Here is a 22,041-nt window from a genome sequence, read left to right as displayed (position 1 = left end):
GAGTCACTAACATATTGGTTGGATTCTGATATTTTGTTAGTCAATTATGGGCTTAACAAAAGTAATTTATATCCCAATTATTTAATGGAATTCCCAAAAAGAAGAGTTTGATCCAAGATTGAAAGTAAGAAATGGGACTACATTTGGAGAGGTTAAAAAAAAGTAAGGAGTCTACCACCAAAATCTGGATGACCTAATTTGGCTTTGGAATATGTGGGATTCAACTCCTAGGTCATAGAAAAAGAAGAAAACCTTAAAGAATATATATATATATATATATATATATATATATATATATATATATATATATATATATATATATATATTACATTGAGATACAGAATCATAATCACCACACCTCAGGATTTAGGTCTTTTTCAAAAACTCTATATATTTTTTGCTTCTGTCCAAAAATATTCTCTACAACATCTATACTGATGTTTGACATACACAGGGTATTACAAATACACATATGCATAACTCTCTGCTGCCCTGCTAGAAGAACAGAATTTTAATGAAAGATGAAGCAGTCTCTCCCAAAGAAAGGACAACATATACATCACTCAGGAGCATGAAGATCACTGCAGTCCAACTTTTTTTTTTTTTTTTTTTTTGCTTTTAAATCTGGCCTTGGAGTATCAAGATTTTTATTCTGACAAAGTATAATCCAACTCCATCTTGTCTGGAAGAATAGATGTATGGTTGATTCTGTAGGGTTTCATAATACCAGGTGTCTCTATGAAATATATAGATCTGTCCAGCTGCAATAATCTGAAATTTTCCAAAAGTCACCAATTTGCAATTTTTATCAAATCTGTCTAAAGCAAGTTTGATAAAGACACATATGTCTTACTTTATGAACAGATCTGTAATGTGAGATTCAATTTAATTCAGACTTTATTGACCTATGTTCCAGGCACAGGAATATATAGATGAAAAGTGTCTCTCCTCTTAAGTTTTAGTTTATTTGGAGCATTAACCACTACTATGCACAAATAAATACAACACAAAGTAGAAAATGTTAAGGATAAATAGGAAGTTTAGACAAAATATTATTAAGAAATTTGAGCAGAGGGATCCCTTTCAGATAATGCTTTCAAAGGCTACATGGAACAAATGGTACCACCTCTTGGAATAACAATAGCCAAAGAAGAAATAAGGTAGAGATGGCACTTCAGGCAAAGGCAGAAAGATGGAAGAAGGCAGAGTTAGATTTAAGTTATACTGGCACCTCAAAGTTGTTTAGCATGGAAAAGGTTTCAAATGAATAAGTTGGAAAGATAGATTGGGGATAGATTGAAATGGGTGTTAAATAGTAAGCTAAAGAAGCCCATTCATCTTCTACTCTTCCCCATCTCCATCAAGCCCAAGAAGTCTGATTAAATTCTGGGTGCTATCATTTCCACAAACAAGACAGACAAATTACTGCCTCTAGAGTTAACACATTTCTGACCCCTCTAAAAGCTCCCATGACTCCACAAACCAAGTACTGCAGAATTGTTTTTATAATTAGCTCCTGTGGCAACAAGAAATGTGCATGGTTACTTTTCTTCATATTTAATTGTGAGAAAAATTCTATTCAGAGGTTATATGTTTAGAGCTAGGTCAAGGAAAAACCTATGCTAATTCAATCCATCTGGTTGAACATATGCTCAATTCTCCTCATTTTAGTTTTTGCTAGAGTTTTTCTTTTTTTTTTTGTTTTTGTTTTGCTCATAATAGCAGCAGGAGGAAAAATATTTCAATGTCAAATTCACTAACTTCATTACTATGAAATCTTGTTTTCAAATGTACTGGTGGTTAGCACAATATGTTTAATTATATCATTGTTAATGTTTCACGCCATCAAGCCTATCAGCAAGAAACCAGGGGCTATGGGAATCTGTTTTACCTCATCTTTGCTTCTTCCAGGACAATGCTTCTCTGGACACTGGACTCTGGAGATAAAACCATCCTGATATGACTCAGTTCATAGTACTACTCCAATCAGGCTTCAATTCCCCTGATTGGTTGAAGAAGTTGATCTAGCAGGCTCAGGACCCATCCAGTCATGCCCCAGAAATCTGTCTTGTCACTGCATTCCTTCATGAACTCTCTCTTCCACCTCAGTAGGTAATTAATTAGAAGGAAGCTATTCTACTGTAGTGGAAAGGAATTCATACATATCCAAATGACCAAAGAAAATCATCTCATCTGTTAGGGTCTCTCAGTTTCCTTATCTATTTAAGATAACGAGGCTTGATTAGTTATTCTCTAATGTCCTTTCTATTCCAACATTCTTGAATCTCCTCCATACTTAAAAAAAAGGCTATCCCCAGACCTTACTATCTTCTCATTGTATCATCTGATATCTCTTGCCTCAGCAAAATTCATAGAAAAAGCTGTATCAACTTGTCTTCACAGGTCTTCTATGTCTTTTCAACCCCCATGTAATTTGGTCTCTAACCTTATCATTCAACTGAAACTTCTCTCTCCAAAATTACTAATGATCTTTTAACTGCCAAATCTGATGGTTTTTTCTCAATCATCAAACTTCTCAATTTCTCTGTAGCAACTGACAAAGACACTCTTCTCTCGGGTTTTTGAAGCAGTTAGGTGGCAGAGTGGATAGAGAGCTGGATGTGGAGTCAAAAGGAATGGAATTAAGATATTGTCTTAGAAACTTTTACTAGGTAGTGGCATGATCCTTGGCAAGTCACTTAATTTTTCAGTATTTGTTTTCTCATCTGAGGGTAATAGCACCAGTCTTACTAAATTGGAGAGTCTCATAATCATGCTGGCTATAGGGTGATGACAGTTTTGAAGAGGACCTAGGACAGAACCCAGAGGAACACAAGTTAGAGATCTCACATACATTAAGTGGGTCCTTAGTAAATACCTCTTGATTAAATGGATATTCTTAATTGAGTGAGGACCAGGACGTAGAAAATCATCTCATAAATGTTTGGAGCCTAGTTCATTAAGATTTGAAATAAATGTCCAGAATATTAGCCATAGTCAAATACAAATCAAAAGAAAACACTTTTTTAAAGTAAACTAAAAATAAAAACTAAAGTAAACTAAAACTAAATCTATTAATGCTGAGGTTTGGCTTATAAAAGTCTCAAATTACCTTAAAATAACTTAAAAAAAAGAAACAATAAATAAAATATATGATGTATTTTCTAATGCAATTGTTATTAATAGCTTCAATATTACTATATTTGCAGATATTACCTTGTGTAATCCTTATGATTAATAGGGTAGTTATATTAAGTATTATTTCTCCTGTCTATAGATACAAGTAAAAGAAATAATTTCAATACACAGAAAGAAAGCATTTGACTTAAGCTTCAAAAATTATATTATATTTATAATATAATATACTTTTGACTATCTGTATAGTTTTGAATAATCAAAGTTTTGACTCAAATTCCTTTTTACACAATAATCAAAGTGACTATGTGTCTTGGTTTCTTAATTTGTAAACTGAGAGGTCTACTGTCCTTTTCTATTGCTCATTTCTACATCCAGGTATGCCATTTTTTAAATTTATCAGCTTACGTGTTCCTCCCTTTTTTACTAGGAAAAATTTTAGAATAAATTCAAGACATTTCTGCCACTTGTTTAATTAATCAGGCTCACCATTAGGTTTTTTTTTTCTTTTCACCATTAGGTTCTAATTGAAGACTAGGAGTAGATTTCTTTCCTGACTTATTTTTAAGGGTTTAAGGAATAAATAATGAAAGTCTAAAAATCATTCAATTTTGAAGTTGCTTACAATTTATAAAATATGTTCATATCTGAATTAAAAAATTATTTGGGAAAAAAAGCTTACCCCTTCCTTGTCTTTTTCAGAGCAGGATAAAGGAAGTTTCAATCTCTCCAGCAGGGGATATTTGGTAGCTGTGGCTGAAACAGTCCTGGCTAAGGTTAGAACCCAGCTTCCAGGTCCCATCTGGTCATTTTATTTGGGAATGGAAAAAAGCATATAGGCTGAAACTGTATGGTGACTCTGAACCAAATGGTTAGGTAATCTTTTGAGAGTGGTGAAACCATCACCATATTTCACCTAAAAAGGTCAGGATCTAACCTAATATGCTACTTCTGAATAGAAGAGAATAAAGTAACAGGGAAGTATATGTTCTGGATGGGGAAGGGGGAGACAATTTAGATATGTGTGTATCTGTCTTTATAGATAAGTATATGTATCTGCCTGAACTCTTATCGTAGTCTCTTACTTTCATCCATCTTGTGATTCTATTGCTCTCGGGAATCTACTAAAATTGTGATTTCTCTTAGATGATGATATTCTATGATATTAACCATATATCCAGGAAAATACTGATGTCAAAAATAAAATAAATAAAGAACTTTTTTGGAGGACAGAAAGAACCTAAGAACATTACAAGCACAAAACAATTTCCCCAATTTGATCGGGCATCATATTCTTCTCTTATTTGGTTCAATTTTTAGATATAAAATAATATGACAGAGCATTGGCAACAAAAGAATATGCATAAGTTATTTACTTCTCTGTAGGCAAGAGGATTCCCTACATCTGGAAGGATCAATACATTTGGGCATTACTCAAATTAAGTAGTTCAAGAAACCATCAATGCCAAAAACTTTTGAAAGACATTTGATAGAAGTATTTTTCTTTTTTTGGTAATTTTTCTCTTCTGGATTAACAGAAATCTATTTCTCTTTCACTTCTACAACTTTGGGGATGGGGTAAGAAAAAGAAATGTTTGGTAACAAATATGCATGATCAAGTAAAACACATTCTTTCCTTGGCTGTTTCCAAAAAAAATTGTCTCATTCATTGCCCTGAGTTCATCATTTTTCTGTCATAAGGTGGACAGCATGCTTATTCACTGTTATGCTTGAATAACAACTTTCACAATTGTTTGCCCTTAAAATGTTGCTCTGCTTCTGCTCATTATATTTTTCAACAGTTAACACAAGTATTCAAAATTGCTCATTTTTCTAATACTGATGTAACAGAAATGATTCTTCTGGTTCTGCTCATTTCACTCTCCATCACTTCCTACAAGTCTTTCTACAATCTGACAAATATCTCATTGAAACCACCTTTTTCTTCATTTTTGTAAGAAAATACTATTCTATTGAATTCATATATACAATTTGTTCAACTGCTCACCAATGGACATGCATCTTCTTAGTTTCCAAGTTTTTTAACCAACAAAAATATTTATGCTTTAGCAATATAGGTCTATACTTATCTCAATCTCTATTTTTTCGTCACTTTTTTTTTGTAGATAATTCTAAACTATTTTTTTGAACAAAAGACCAAAGAACTTTAATTTAAAAAAATTATTTTATTATGTACTTTTGTTAGCTCTTATACTTTATTTCTTTTCCTTAAGGATATGATTTCTCTCTCATCAGATTCAACTTAGATCAATGTATACCATGGAAACAATGTAAAGGGGGGTGGAGCCAAGATGGCAACAAGAAGGGATCCAGTCTTAGGAGCTCTCTGATAAAACTCATAAGCTAAGGACTCTAACTAAACTTTCGAGAGACAGAACCCACAAAGGGACCCAGTGAGGCAGTTCTCCTACTCAAGGTAACCTGGAAAAAGCAGAAAGGCTCTGCTCCCCGGGGTCGGAGGGGCAGCCCGCCAGAGGGGTGGTGCACCAAAGCAAAAGAACTTCAGCCTCTGGGAGGCAGCCCCAGGGCGCTGGGAGTCACAGCTCACAGCAGCGGGGCAGTCTCCTGAGCTGCACCCCAAGGAGCACCGGGCAAAAAGTGGGGGAACAGCGGGGGACCTCTGCCAGAGCGTGGAGCCCAGCCCTCAGGGCACACAGCCAGCAGCTTGGTCTTTCTGCAGCCCAAACCCAGAAACAGAAGCAGGCTGAGCTGGTAAGCAGGAGCCCCCAGGGCATGAGCCCATTGAGCTGAGGGAGGGGAGTGAAGAGAGACTGCCGAGCTCTGTCCTCTGCCTCTGGAACAGGACTCTGGGGCTCTGACCACATTCAGATCCTGATCGCAGTCTAGGCCCCCCACAGAACAACAGGGTCCCCCCCGACCTCAGCCCTGTGGCAGAGAGGGGCACTTATGGTCATTCACAGACCAGGAGGGAGGACAGAGCCTCACACACTGAGACCCTTGTGGGAGTATCCCAAAAGCTCAGGAAGCACCCCAAAACCAGGACAAGGCTGGGAAAATGAGTAAGCAGAGAAATAAGAGGAAGACTATTAAGAAATATTTTGCAAATGAGCCCAAGAAGGATCAAAATACTCAGTCTGAAGATGAGGAAGCACAAGCTCCTGCATCTAAAGACTCCAAGAAAAACAGAAACTGGGATCAGGCTATGACAGAGCTCAAAAAAGACTTTGAAAATCAAATGAGGGAGTTGGAAGAAAAACTGGGAAAAGAAAGGAGAGAGATGCAGGAAAAACATGAAAATGAAGTCAGCAGCTTAGTCAAGGAAATCCAAAAAAATGCTGAAGAAAATAGCATGCTAAAAACCAGCTTAGATCAAATGAATAAAACAGTTCAAAAAGTTATTGAGGAGACAAATGCATTAAAAAGCAGAACTGGCCAGATGGAAAAAGAGATAAGAAAGTTCTCTGAGGAAAACAAATCCTTCAGACAAAGAATAGAACTCAGGGAGATTGATGAATTTATGAGAAATCAGGACTCAATACTTCAAAACTAAAAGAATGAAAAATTAGAAGAAAATGTGAAACATCTCATTGAAAAAACAACTGATATGGAAAACAGACTTAGGAAAGATAATTTAAAAATTATTGGAATACTTGAAAGTCATGATCAGGAAAAGAGCCTTGACATCATTTTCAAAGAATTACTATAGGAAAATTGCCCTGCTATCCTAGAAGCAGAGGGCAAAATAGAAATGGAGAGAATCCACCGTTCCCCCCCAAGAAAGAGATCCCAAAAAACCAACCCCCAGGAATATTATAGCCAAGTTCCAGAACTCCAAGTCAAAGAGAAAATATTACAAGCAGCCAGAAGGAGACAATTCAAATATCATGGAGCTTCAGTCAGGATCTCACAGGACTTAGCAGCACCTACATTAAAAGCTCATAGGGCTTGGAATATAATATACTGGAAGGCAAAAGAGCTTAGAATGCAACCGAGCAAAACTGAATGTCCTCTTCCAGGGAAAAAGATGGACTTTCAATGCACCAGGGGAATTTCAAATGTTCCTTTTGGAATGGCCAGAGCTGAACAGAAGATTTGATCTTCAGAAACAGGACTCGGGTGAAGCATGGAGATTGGAGGGGGGGGGGATGCAAGGGACTTAACGAGGCTGAACTGCATGTATAGAAAAATGATACTGATAATATTCATATGAACCTTCTCAGTTAATACAGCAGGTAGAGGGAGCTTTTATAGTTGAAGCACAGGAGAAAGCTGAATTCAAAAATAAAATATGATGTAAAAATGGAGTCAATAGGAAAAAAGGGAAATGGAATGGGAGAAAGAAAAAGGAGAGGGGGAATAGGCCAAGGTATTTCATATAATAAGATTTTTCTTTATTACAATGAGCTATTGCAATGATATGGAAGGGGAGAGGCAAAGGGGAATGGTGGAACCTTTGCTCTCATCAGAGATGGCTAGGAGAGGGAACAGCAAATATACTCAATGGGGTACAGACATCTGGAGTAAGAAGGAGGGGGGAGCAGGGGGAAGGGGTGGGGATGTGAATAAAGGAAGAGAGGATGGACCATGGGGGGAGAGTGGTCAGATATAACACATTTTCTTTTTAACTTCTTGCAAGGGGCTGGGATTGGAAGGCCTGCCCAGGACCATAGGGCCAGGTGGATTCTGGGCCTAAGGGGTGGTATGGGGGCTCAGGGCTTCTTGGCCCCAGGACCAGGGATCTGTCTGCTGCGCCACTCAGTGACCCTACAGCAGAGTCAGAGTGAAAGGAGAGAGAAAATATAGTACATGGTAGTGGAGAAATAAGAAAGGAGGGAGTTGCGATCAGCAATGGCAAGATTGGAAAAATATGTAAGTAACTTTTGTGATGGACTTATCATAAAGAATGTGATCCACCTGTGACAGAGTAGGTGTTAGAACAAAGACTGACACACATTTTTTGTTATTATTATTTGGGGGAGGGTGCAGGGCAAGTGGGGCTGGGTGGCCTGCCTGGGGCCACATAGCAGGGTGATCTTTGGGTGTCTGGGGCCGGATTTGGACCCAGGTGCTCCTGGCTCAAGGGCCAGTGCTCTGTCTGCCACCCGGCCACCTCTACTATCATTACTATTTTATTTTATTTTGGGTCTTTTTTTTTCTTCTTTTTGGTTTTTGCAGGGCAGTGGGGATCGGGTGGCTTGCATGTCACATGGCTGGGTGATTGTTGGGTTTATGAGGCTGGATATGGACTTGGGTGCTCGTGGCTCCAGGGCTGGTGCTTCGTCCATTGCACCACCTGGCCATACCTACAATTATTACTATTATTCTTTTTAATTTTAATTTTTTTCTCTCCCCTTTACTTTTTTCACCCAAGCAAGTCTATCTATATTCATGGGGGGGGAGGGGCATTTTGTTTACTTGTAAACAAGAATATTTTATTAATGTAAAAAACATTTGTACAAAATGAGAATAAAAAATAAAATTAAAAAAAAAGAAACAATGTAAAGACTAACTGCTTTCTGTGGGGGGGTGGGGGAGGGAAGAAAGAATAGGGGGGAAATTGTAAAACCCAAAATAAATAAAATTGTTCTTAAAAAAACTTAGGAGGGGCTAGGTGGCGCAGTGGATAGAGCACAGGCCCCGGAGTCAGGAGTAGCAGAGTTCAAATCTGGCCGTATACACCTAACAATTACCTAGCTATGTGGCCCTGGGCAAGCAACCCAACCCCATTTGCTTTGCAAAAATAAAAAAAAAAATTAATTTTTTAAAAAGCCATAAAGCAAAAAAGAGTAGCTGCAGAAGTGGGGTGGGGAATAGAAGATACATTGCAAAGGAAAGAGTAGTGAGGAAGTGGAGGCACTAAGTATACATTTTTCAAGGCAGTTGAGAGAATAAGAGTAACTGGATAAGAGTAAGAGTAACAGTCTCATCACAGAATTTCAGACCTGGAAGATTAAGGTAGTTCAGGAGCCATCTAGTTCAACCCACATCTGAAAACAATCTCCCACTATAAACATCGTCATGACAAATATGGTCCTCCAGCTTCTGCCTGAAGGTTACACTATGTAAAATAATCCCTACTTAAGTTCTAGGAGGGGAGACTAAATGCAAACATAAAAAATAAAATTTTTAAAAAATTCAATTATCTGCAGTTCCATAAAACTGGAAATTCTCTCCAACACTGCCTATAATTTTTCCCACGTTCTCCCTTACCACATTCACAAGCTGGTGGTATTCAATTTCTGTTAGCAGAACAGCATTGGTTTCAACTATTATCCTTTGCCCTTAACAAAGAGCCCATCTTCTAATTCCATCAGTTGCTGGAAGCTGTTTTCTCCCTTTGCAATTCAACAATAACTTTGAAATTAATCCCATTCTTTGCTTCCACTCATCCAATCCTGTACCTCATTGCTTTTTATTGATTTTTAATTCTACAATGCATTGTATTTCATTGCCCTAAAATTTATATTTAAAATGGTCAGTGTAGCCCAGCGGCCCAAGTCTGGAAGACTTGAGTTCAAATGTGAATTCAGACACTTAATTACCTAGCTGTGTGACCCTGGGAAAGTCACTTAACCCCATTGCCTTAAAAATTTTTTTTAAAAGGTTATCACTTGTATTGCAATAGTCCATAAGTGAACACTAAGTTGAAAAACACATTGGATATAGCCACTTTGTGTGGATAACAAAATCAAAGACTTGAATTATTAATCTTTCACTAGACTCAGAACAATGTTTTGAGAACAATATCATCCATCTACCAACACCAATCTGATTCTAGAGTAACTGTACATTCAGAAATTCCTTTTCAAATTGGGACCTTTGGTTAGGTCTCCATAATAATTGCACCTTTAGGGACCATAGCTTTTTATTTAGGATTAGGGATTGTAATCCTTCAGAAAATTGACATAAAGTAGGAAAACACCTTCCTGGAAAAGGTCTTTTAATGAAGCGCTATCCTATATTGTATTGAATTTTATTTTTAATCAAAAAAGATAGTGTTCCTATATCCCATTAGTTAATTGTCAAGAACATTGCTTGCTCAAGAGATTTATTCTTAATTTTCTCTCACTGATGTCCTTATTTCTTGTACAGACGATACAAGTTTTTTTGTGTGTGTAGTTGACTACACAAAATAGGAATTGATGTCCTCACAAAACCTACAGTGCATCTCCTTCTAGTTCAATTTGTCTTTTCCCCCTTGTTGAGGCTTATAAGCACAACTGGGACTGATGTTCAGTCAGTATGGTGATTTTTTTCATTGTCCTAGGTCAGAGTTAAAATTTATTTTGCATTTTTTCTACTTGGCCTTCCATTTCACATACATTCAAAAATGCTTGTAAAGCATTTAACAATATCTAGACTACAGTCAGTACACTTTTATGATTGGTTCCTTCCTAAAGCACTTAGTAGGAATCCTGTAAAGTTCTTGTATTAAGAAAATTTCTACTAAGCTTTGAAACTAAGGGGGGAGAAGTGTGTAAAAAGTATATGGAAATGCTTAGAAATGCAAGATGGCATGTTCTGTGAGAGAACAAGGTGAATCTGACTGGATCATAGTAGGGAGTTTTAAGGCTAAAATGGATTTTCAAATCTAGAGTAGTTTGTATTTGACCCTAGACTTAAAAGGGAGCACAAAAAGAATGACATATTAAAATGTGTCAGATCTCTTGGGTAGGTTGAGGCAAAAAGTGCCTAAAAGTAACTTCCAAGTTAGATCCATGATCCAATAATCCTACTGCAGAAGTGCAGCAAATATATAGGGATATAACTTGATAACTGTTGGTGATGAAGGATAGATAATTCTTAGGGAAATGTAGGCATTTTATCAACCCACAAATTCAATACAAACTAATTATATGAAAGCAGCAGAAAAAAAAAGCTACAAGTAGTAGCTAACATTAACAGTATGAGGCACTATGTCAAAGAATTTTACAAAAATCATCTCATCTGAAACTCATAGCAACCCTGGGAGGTTAGATACTGTTGTTATCTCCATTTTATAGATGAAGAAACAGGCAAAGTTAAATTGACTTGTCCAAGGTCTCACAGCTATAAAGTCAGAGATGAGATTTAAACTGGGGTTTTCTTGAATTCAGACCTTATGCTACATCAATAAGTATAGAATTTTAAGAGGGGTGGTAAAGTCTTGGATGTTCTTTGTCCTTGTTGCTGCTCAATCATGTCCAATTCTGACTCCATTTGGGATTTTCTTGGCAAAGATTGGTATTTCCTTTTTTTTTTTTTGCCATTTCCTTCTCCAGTTCATTTTACAGTCAAGGAAATTGAAGTAAACAGGGTTGGTTAAGTGACTTTCCCAGTCATACAACTGATAATGATCTGGGGTCAAATTTGAACTCGGATCTTCCTGGTCCTAGGCACCTAATTGCTCTCTCCTAATCACACCAAATCAAGCATGTAATGTTCAGTTTGTGGTATTCCATTCTATAAGGACCAAGAGGATAAAGTATTTCATGTTATATGACAAGACAACAATATATAATGTTAAGACTCAGGAGTCAGGATGACCAGAGTTAAAATCTACTTTGGATTTTTTAGGGCCCAAAGTGAACAATTTTAACTTCTTGCATCTCAATTTCCTCTCCAATATTAGACAGCAACATCTTACAAGATTGTTGTAAGGATCAAATAAGATAAATTGAAAAGTTCTTTACAAACATTAAAATACCACATAAAATATTAACTATTTTATATTGAATGGTTGAAGCAAATGTTTAATTTGGAGGGGTCAGAGGGGAGGACCCAATAGAGATCTTTAAATATTTGAAGGGCTTTGATTCAATATGACTTGCTTAAGATTGTTTTATTTAAGAGTTGGGAGATAAAAGAGATGTGGAACTAATAAACAAATTTTCCAACTTCCCCCCACCCATTCCCCCTCAAAAATCTGTTTATGAATCTCTGAAATATTGATCTCATTCTTCCCTGTTCCTAAATACTCCCAGGATTTAGAGAACTTAATTGACCACTTCCAGACCTCATAATATTTTGTTGGGTTTCTCATCTCTATTCTCTCACCTTCTCTGTCCAAGGATGGACTAGCCCTTCAGCTTGAATGCATGTTAGAGCCCAAAGGGGTAACAGGGAGAGGGGAAAATGCATCCCCCTCTGTGAAAGGAGCTGGGGAATAAAGAGTAGTGAAATGAGGGGCCCCGTAGCTGGGATGACTGAAAGGAGGGCCTGGAGGTAGGGGAAAAGCCATAGGTCCCCCAGGGAAGGAGCCAGTTGCCTCAAAATCCTCTCGGGGTGAATTGCTTCCCCTGACCTTCTGGCTCCGGTTACAAAACCAAACCCCGACAACATCTTTGTCAAGGCCCAGCTGCTCAGCAGTATTGCTAATCTGCTGAAGTGTGGGTTTGGGACACTGGAGAAACGTGTTCTCCAAGCTTGCCCGAACTCCATTCTCAATGCTTCTGCGTTTCCTCTTTCTGGCTTGTTGAAGGACTGTCTCAGCCTTGCACATCTCCTGAAGGTGGTCATTGTCATCAAGCTGCTTCTAGCCACTTCTGTAGCAGAGGTCAGAGCTGACACATATTCTTGAAGCTAAGTTGTAGGGCCTCAAAGCGACAGATGGTGGTCTGGCTAAAAACCTTCCCAAAGAGTGCCCCCAAGGGGATGCCCACATCAGCCTGGGTATAACCCAGAGTGATCCTCTTCCGCTTTAGCTCCTTGGCAAACTGCTCCAGTGGCTCTGGGGAAGGGTCTCCTGTGGCTGCTCGCCTCCACTCTCCGCGGGCTCAGTCTTGGAGACTCGGGCAGCGGCGCCGGGCTCCGGCGCCGGGCTCCGGGGGCTGCCTCGGAAGGGCTCTCAACCCCGGCTCTGGCGTCGCCGTCGGCCTCAGTGATCTGCACAGGTGGAACCATCGCTCCCGCGTTGGGCTGAGGTTCACAGTAGACACCCCCTCCCCACATTTCGTACAAATGGCACGGGGCCATTCCCCACCCGTCGGGCCCCGGTCCGGTTCCAGTCCCTCCAGGTGGGCCTTGGAAACCCGGTCAATTCCACGTAGGCTCTGACCCTCCCGCCCCGCCAGCACCTGGGGGTGGCGAGAAATACTCAGGAGCCAGGTGTCCGGCCATGCGGAAGCGGGGTCCCCCGACCCGGGGATTTAAGGACTCATTCTAAACTATTTTTAAGAATGGTGGGACCCATAAAAAGTTTTACCCACAGGGTTTCAATGTGCCTGTTTTCCTATAGCTTCACCCAAAAGTCATTTTAATTTTGGGGGTGTGGGTAACTCTGCCACTTTGATACATGTGAGATAGAACTTTATTGCATTAATTGGAATTTCTCTATTAGCATTTCCAGAATTTTTTTCATGTGACTACAAATAACCCTTTTCCCCCCTTGAAAATTGTTGGTTCATATTCTTTTTTTTTTGCAGAGCAATGGAGTTATAAGTGGCTTGCCCAAGGCCACACAGCTAGGTAATTATTAAGTGTTCTGAGGCCGAATTTGAACTCAGGTACTCCTGACTTCAGGGCTAGTGCTCTATCCACTGCACCACCTAGCTGCCCCTATTAGTTCATATTCTTTTATCATTTATTAATTAGGGAATAAATACCTCTTATTCTTGTAAATTTGAATTTGTTCTTTACAGATCTTGGAAGTGAAATATTTATTAGAGAAAATTATTATAGAAACTTTTCTCTCGGTTTCCTTTTAATGTTATACTTTATTCGATTTGTTTATTGTTGTAGTACAGTCAATTAGTCATGTCCTCTCCTCATGACCTCACAGACCACAGTACAACAGTACTGTCCTTGGGATTTTCTTCACAATGATATTTGATGGTTTATCATTTCCTTCCCTAGTGGGTGAAGTCATACATACAGTGGTTAAGTGAATTGCCCAGGGTCACATAGCTAGAGAGTCTGACTCCAGGTCCAGTGCTCTATCCTTCTAGTCACCTACCTGCTTCATTCAGGTTTGATTTATTTGTATAAAACTTTTACATTTTATGTATGAGCATACTTTAAAAAAAACAACTGAAGGTTTGGGGCAACCCTTCATTGAGCAAATCTACTGGTGCCATTTTTTCACAATATAAGCACAATAATATGTGCTCATATTGTGTCTTTGTATCATATTTTAGTCTTTATTGCAAGGTTTCAATCTTTTCCATTATTTTCATATATTTTACAGTGATCTATGATTAGAGATCTTTGATGTTATTATTATAATTTTCTTGGGGTGCCATGAACCATGTCCAAATAAAATGACAAACTTAATGAATCTGTGTACTCTGCTCCATCAGCTTGCTTTTTCCCATCATTGTCCCTCTCTCCAGGATTCCCTATTCCCTGAGATAAAACAATATTGAAATTAGATCAATTAATAATTCTACAATAGACTTTAAAAGTTCAAGTGAAAGATGGATTCAGCAAACTTCATTGTCTTATTTTATGAAAAAAGATATAATTATTCCTACCTTCAGCGACCACCACCCTGATCAGATAGCAGTCAATAACATTGGGCCAAAACTCTCTACCAAATATGAGATTATGACTTGTTGAAGGTTTAGATGACAGCTAATGTTTTTGACAATAAAGTCTTGTTTAATTAAGGTCTTTGTGTATATTTTAGACATAATGCTATTTCACGCTTAATAGACTCCAGCATAGTGTATTACTATAGTAATAGGCTATAATACAGTTTTAACTTTATATTCCCTGGGAAATTTAATAAGAACTTAAATAACTCACTTTATTGTGATATTAGTTCATTGTAATATCTGGAACTAAACCTTCAATAATACTCCAAGATCCTCTCTATACCTAATTATGTAATGAATTTTTCCTCTATCAGTGGAACTCATAAAGTTTTTCCTAATTTATGTAATTTGCTTAAGATAAAAAGCAATTTTCACAAACAGAAACTTCAACTTCACATCTAAGGAAGTCCAAAGAGATATTTATTTCTCAAGGGCAAGAAAGGTCATATAATATAATATAATGTTGTATTCATTCAACAGTAAAGCAAGGATAAAATCTTTCAGGTTGCTGATGACTAAATGTAATTTTGCTCTTTTAAACAATTCTTTATCCCTCTCACTATCCTGCATTCATACTGAGCATTTTTTTTCAAATCTTTAATACTTAATTACATAACCCGGCAAAACAAATTCTCATATTAGTCAGATTTGAAAATTTATGTCTCTTTCTGCATTTTAAAGACATCACCTCTCTGTGAGGAAGAAAGTGACATGTTATGCATTTATTCTTTTTTGGATTCATAGTTGATCTCTGAAGATTAGAATTCTACACTCTTTCAAATTCTTTTCTTCTATACTCATATTGTTGTATTGTTCTATTAATTCTGTTCACTTTCCTATGCATGATGAGAAAACTGAGGCAAACAGGATTAAGTGGTTTATCCAAGGTCACACAGCTAATAAGTATAAGGATGACAAATTTGAATTCAGTTATTCCTGACTCAGGCTCAGTACTCTATCCATTTAGCCACAGAGCTGTCCTCTATCAAGAAAAAGGTATGCTTTACATTTTTTTGTACGTACAGAATCTTTTCGTCTTTCTTTGATTTCTTTGGGAAATCCTCCTCTATTTCCCTATCATCTTTCCATTATTGAGCAGAAGCCCATGCTACAGTGAACCACAGTCAGAAGTGGGATGGAAAAACAAAGCTAAAACCTGCTTTCCCTCTCAAACTTTTCAGTATCATATCATGTCATGGTACAGCAGTAGAAAAACAGTAGCTCTTATCTTTTAATCATAGACAGATAAGATGAAGAAACTGTAAACTCTTCTTGACCACAACTAAACTTTTTTCCTCAGTCACAATAGCATTGTCTTCTCTTTTTCAAGGGAAGTAGAAAGAGGAAATGTTGTATACTATATAAGGAAAAAGAAAAAATGAAAAGGCAGGGAGGTGACTGAAAGAAGGGAAGACAGAAATAGCAGAAACAAAAAAAATGGAATGGGAAAGTAAAAAGAAAAGAAAGATTATTTGTGGTCTCTGCAATAATTATAGAGTGACTCCTTTTCAGGTTCATAAAGAATTAGCATTTAGCCATGTCTCAAGTCTTGCCTTGAAATTTTCTCATTACTTTTAAAAAACTAGTCTAAACAACAATCTTGCGAAAAGTTCTTATTAAGCAGAATTCCATGTTATATAAGTGATCATGTGGCTTTAAACCCAAAATATTTTAAGGAAAAAAATTTCTACATTTCAAGATTTCAAGTATGTATTGTGCAATTTCCTCATGATATATTTATTATATTTAATAACTATTTCTTGAATAGATTATCCAAAATATAGATAGAAAATGTTGAAATAATTTTATGTGGCATTTTCTATTATATTTTCAGTTGATTTATTAAAAAAACCCACAAGGATTTCAATGAAAGTATTTCAAGTAATGAGATAATTTCTTACTTCATAAGCACAAAATAAAAATTACTGTAATATTTTCCTTATATTTTTTCAAAATACAAAACAAACTTTGATATTTAAATAACTTTCTTATGTGATTAAAAGCAAGTTGTATATAATAGATTTTCAGTTTCATGTACAATCATCTTTTTATTATACTATATTCTCAAAATCCTTTTTTATTTCATAAATTAAAAGTAAAAAAGAAAAATAGCAAATGGAAAAAATGGAACATTAAATCTAGGTATTTTCTTTCCAATATTATTGAAAACCTAAATGCCTAAATGTCATTGTCAGAGTTAGAATTAATTATTCTTGATTATTAATAAGACAAAATCTGTTTCTTCTCTTTCTCAGTGAAATAACATGGTGTAAAGGAAATTCCATATAAAGGGGGTACAAAGAAAAAGGGAATCTTGGCTCAATGGAAACAGCATCAGCTCTGGAGCCAACTGACCTGGGTTTTAGTTCTACTTCTGCCACTTATTACCTTCATGACCTTGAATAAGTAAGTTTGCCTTCAGTGGACCTTAAATGACCCTTCCAATCCTAAATCTATGAGCTTAAGGAGAAACTTGTGCTCTGCTTCTTAAACTTTCATAAGCAAGTTATACTCTTCTGAATCTTAGTTTTCTTGTCTTTAATGGAGATAATAATACTTAACTGTACTTAAAACCCAAAAAGTGAGAATATGTGCTAAGACTTTGAAAAGTCCTTTAAAAACTTAAAGAACTACCGCTGGAGAACATCCTAAGCCAGGACAGTACAAGACCTCAAGTTCATGGCATAAAAACAAGTCACTGAAACAGTATTTTCCCTCTGGGAGCTTAAATTCCATCAAAAACCCCAATCTATTCATGTGTAAATGCAAACATAGATTTTAAAAGATACACAAAGGATATAGGGTAATTTTTAATACTAGAGCTGGGAAATCAAGAAATGCCCCCAAAAGATTTAAAGAAAACTAGTCTGAGCAGTAAGAGTATGGAGAAAGTATATTCATGAGTGGACAGCCAGAAGGCATGGAGATGCAGTGTCTAGGAGATGGCATGATGCGTGTGAATGAGGAACAGCCAAGAGGCCAACGTAGTGGAAGTACAAGGTGCATGAAGGAGAATAATAAAATAAGAATAGAGGGGTAAATTGGAGCACCCAGTATAGGAAGTAATCTGCAGTGTTAAAAGGTTAACAGAGATGCCAAGATCAATTCCCAAGCCAGTTCCTTTCTCCCTAATTAGAATAAAAAACAACATCCTTAAAAAAAAGAGACTTAGGGAGAGACTGAGACAGAGAAATCTCTATAAAGGCTGAAATCAATACACAAGAGAGGTCTAGGAAGAATGACATATGGACAGTAGAGAGAATTGCATTTCAAACCTTGGCATAGAGGGTAGTCAAATTTAGTTTGTACAAAAAGTCTGAGAAGGAAATTGTAAAAGATAAGACTTAAAAGGGGATTAAAGTTAGTCTACAATATCAGGAACAAGAGTTTATCACCAAGAAGTGGGGGGGGGATTTACCCCTAAAAACATATCTATTGAAAGAAGGGTGCTCAGAACCCTGAGAATTAAAAGAGTTCACAATCCAAGCTATATTACATTCCTCATGAATAGTATAGTGAAAAGAGTAAAGGATTTCTTCTAATCGAAGGAATTGGATTTGAATCCCAATCCTGCCACTATTCTAAGTGACTTTGAACAAATCACTTAAGCTGAACTTCAATTTCTTAATCTGAAAAATGAAGGAACTGGATTTGTTCAAATGACCTCTAAAGGACCTTCCAGTTATATGATCTACGATTATCAAGAGGCACTGATATACTATAACAGATTGAATATGTACCCCAAAATATAACTGTCATTTTAAAAAGAACACTGAGTACTTGTTGATAAAAAGCATACATAGAGAATCAACACTTTAAAAGTCATTTAAATCCTTTGAATATGCTAAATATTACTATGAAAATATTATGATACTAATATTACCTCTATATCTTGAGTTGAATTTTTAAAAAATTATTTTTCAGTGTATAGACATACATATACAAACAGACAGAATCTCAAGTTATAACAAGGAAAATTTAAATATTCTTCATTCTTGTCAATATGTAAAAGAAAATATTAAAGGTTTACTTTGAGGACTGAGTGTTCTGCTATGGAAGAGGATTTACTTCAGATTCTTCAAAGGCACATCGTAACAAGGGAACAGGTGACAGTTCTGGTGACAGACTATAGAGTATCCAAGAACAAGCTTTAAAAATATGAAAGCAGTTTGACTACAAAGTGATGAATCTTTTAACCACAGTATTTAAGGTGAAGATAAGGTGAAATGTTCTTCAGTGGAGAATTTTTTCACAACAATGTAAACTTAAATACTATGAAAGATTGAAGAAAATGAAAAAAAATGTTTTTTAAAAGTGTAAATCAGGGATCTATGAACTTTCAAAATTATTTCCATAACTATTTTTAATATAATTAGTTTCCTTTGAAAGCTATGTATTTTATTTTGTACATTTAACAATATTATTCTGGACTTCCAGGAGCCAAGATGGTTCAGTAAGTAATAAATTGCCAAAATTTTCCCATATTCACCTCCAAACCTCAGGACAACAAGTAGGAGGAAAAATAGAAAAGGGGGAAAATACACAGCCAGTAATCATAACTGTGAATATGAATGGGATTAACTCTCCTTTAAAACAAAAGTGAATAACAGAGGGGAGCAAAAGCCAGAATCCTACAATATAATGTTTACAAGAAACACACTTGAAGCAGATAGGAAAAAAAAAAGAGTAAAGGAAAGGAGCTGGAGCAAAATCTACTATGCCTCAACTGAAGTAAAAAAAAAAGTAGGAGAAGCAATCCTAGTCTCAGAGCAAAAGCAAAAATGAACAAAATTAAAAGGGATAAGAAGGGAACCTACATCTTGTAAAAAGTACCATAGACAGTGAAGTAATATCAATAGTAAACATATGCATCAGGTAGTATAGTATTCAAATTCCTAAAGGAGAAGTTATGTAAGTTAGAGGTTCGTGCTCAAACAAGAGATAGAGAGCATTATGAAATGTAAAATGGATAGTTTTATTATATTAAATTAAAAACTTTTGCACAACCAAAGCCAATGCAAGTAGGATTAGAAAGAAATCAGAAAGCTAGGAAACAAGGTTTATAACAAGCATCTCTCATAAAGGTCTCCTTTTTCAAATATATAGAGAACTGAGTCAAATTTATAAGATTACATTCCCCAATTGATAAGTGGTCAAAGGATAAGAAAAGGCAGTTTTCAGATGAAGAAATCAAAGCTACCTATAATCTTAAGGAAAAGTATTCAAAATCACTTCAGATTACAGAATTACAAACAACTCTAAGGTGTCTCCTCACATCTATCAGGTTGACTAATATAACAAAAAAAGGAAAATGATAAATGTTGGAGGAAAACATGTGGGAAAATAGGGACACTGAGGCACTGTTGTTGACATTGTGAATTGATCCACCCATTCTGGAGAGCAATTTGGAAGTATGCCCAAAGGGCTACCAAACTGTGCATACCTTTTGAATCAGCAATACCATTCATTGCTGGTATGTAAAACCAGAGAGTTCAGAAAAAAGGGAAAAGACCTACTTGTGCAAAACTATTTACAGCAATCTTTTTGTGGGTGACAAAGAATTGGAAATTGAGGGGATGCCCATTAAGTTGAGAAATGGCTGAAAAAGTTGTGGTATATGAATGTAATGAAATATTCTTATGTAATAAGAAATGAAGAACAAGAAGATTTCAGAAAAACCTGGAAAGACTTGTATAAACTGATGCAAAGTGAAATGAGGAGAATCAAGAAAACTTTATTCATGGTATCAGCAACAATGCAAGATGATCAACTATGAAAGACAGCTCTTCTGGGTGTTTTTTCTTTTGATCTTTTTTCTTTTTTTAAAATTGTGACTAATATGGGGAAATACTTTATATGATGGTACATATATAACCTATCAAATTGCTCGTTTTAAGAAAAGGGGAGGGGAGAGAGGGAGGGAGAAAAATTTGGAACTCAAAATCTTATAAAAATAAATGTTAAGAACAGTCTTGACATGTAATTGGAAAAAATAAAATACTATTAAAAAATTAACATTCAAAAAATGAAATAAAAACAAAAATATTCTGAAAAAGGGTTCATAGGCTCCACCAGGCTGCCAAAAGGATCAATGACACCAAAAATGTTAAGAATCACTGATGGAGGATGATGTTTAATCCTACAGAACACATATAACATTTACCAAAAATATGAATCCTATTCTCTCATGGAATTTAGTGTCTAGTCTTCCCTTTCTGTGACCCCATGTTATTTTGTTTTTATTGTCCATGAATTTCTGCTTCAAAATATGGCAGTACTAAAGCTGAAAGATTAAAGTGGGGCTCTCAAGAAAAATATTCCTTATATTTTTCTTTCTCCCACATACTCTATTTCAATGTCAAAGGACTCTGCTATTCCTCAGACACCACATTCTCTCTCTCTCTCTGCTCTAGGAATTTCTGCTACCTATCCTTCCCTTAGACTCCCCCCGCCTGCAAGATTTTCCATGGAACTCCATTATTTTCTTGGCTTCAAGTTTTAGCTAAAATCCTGCAAGAAGCCTCTCTTTCTTTCGTCAAGTAAATGTCTTCTCTTTGATAATACTCACAAATTATCATACATACATATATGTATATGTATGCATGTATGTAAAATGTGTGTATTTATATATATCTTGTTTGTATCTAATTGTCTCCCTTATTGACTCAGAGAGCCTTGGAAGTAGGAACTGTTTTTTTATTCTTTTTTGTACCCCTAGTGTATAGCATGGTGCCTGTCACATAATAATTGCTTAATAGATGTAAGTCTAATTGTTTGTGTGAAAGAAAAACTAATTTATAAAGTCTATGAAAAGAACCTATTTTTTATTTTTTAATAAAAGATTTTATTTATTTTTGAATTTTACAATTTTTCCCCTAATCTTGCTTCCCTTCCCCCACCCCCCACAGAAAGAAGTCTGTTAGTCTTTACATTGTTTCCATGGCATACACTGATCTAAGTTGAATATGAGAGAGAAATCATATCCTTAAGGAAGAAAAATAATGTATAAGAGGTAGCAAAATTATATAATAGGATAACATGTTTTTTTTTAAATTAAAGGTAACAGGGGTGGCTAGGTGGTGCAGTAGATAAAACAGCAGCCCTGGAGTCAGGAGTACCTAGGTTCAAATCCGGTCTCAGACACTTAATAATTACCTAGCTGTGTGGCCTTGGGCAAGCCACTTAAGCCCATTTGCCTTGCAAAAAAACCTAAAAAAATAAATTAAAATTAAAAAATAAATTAAAGGTAATAGTCAAACTCCACAATTCTTTATCTGGATACAGATGGTATTCTCTACTACAGATACACCAAAATTGTGCCTCATTGTTGCACTGAGGGAATGAGCAAGTTTATCAAGGTGGATCATCACCCCCATGTTGCTATTAGGGCATACAATGTTCTGGTTCTGCT

At 36.2% G+C, this 22,041-nt stretch overlaps 1 protein-coding gene and 1 pseudogene across 2 annotated transcripts in view; both read right to left on the bottom strand.

Annotated features, from left to right (window-relative positions):
- Window positions 1–22,041, bottom strand: part of GNAL (G protein subunit alpha L) — a 509,094-nt gene that overhangs the window by 409,561 nt on the left and 77,492 nt on the right. The gene's annotated exons all lie outside the window — the stretch shown is intronic.
- LOC141496963 (POU domain, class 5, transcription factor 1 pseudogene) lies at window positions 348–16,445 on the bottom strand (annotated as a pseudogene).

This window comes from Macrotis lagotis, chromosome X, assembly GCF_037893015.1.
Source record: "Macrotis lagotis isolate mMagLag1 chromosome X, bilby.v1.9.chrom.fasta, whole genome shotgun sequence".
NCBI lineage: Eukaryota > Metazoa > Chordata > Mammalia > Peramelemorphia > Peramelidae > Macrotis > Macrotis lagotis.
This window is presented reverse-complemented; position numbering and strand designations above follow the sequence as displayed.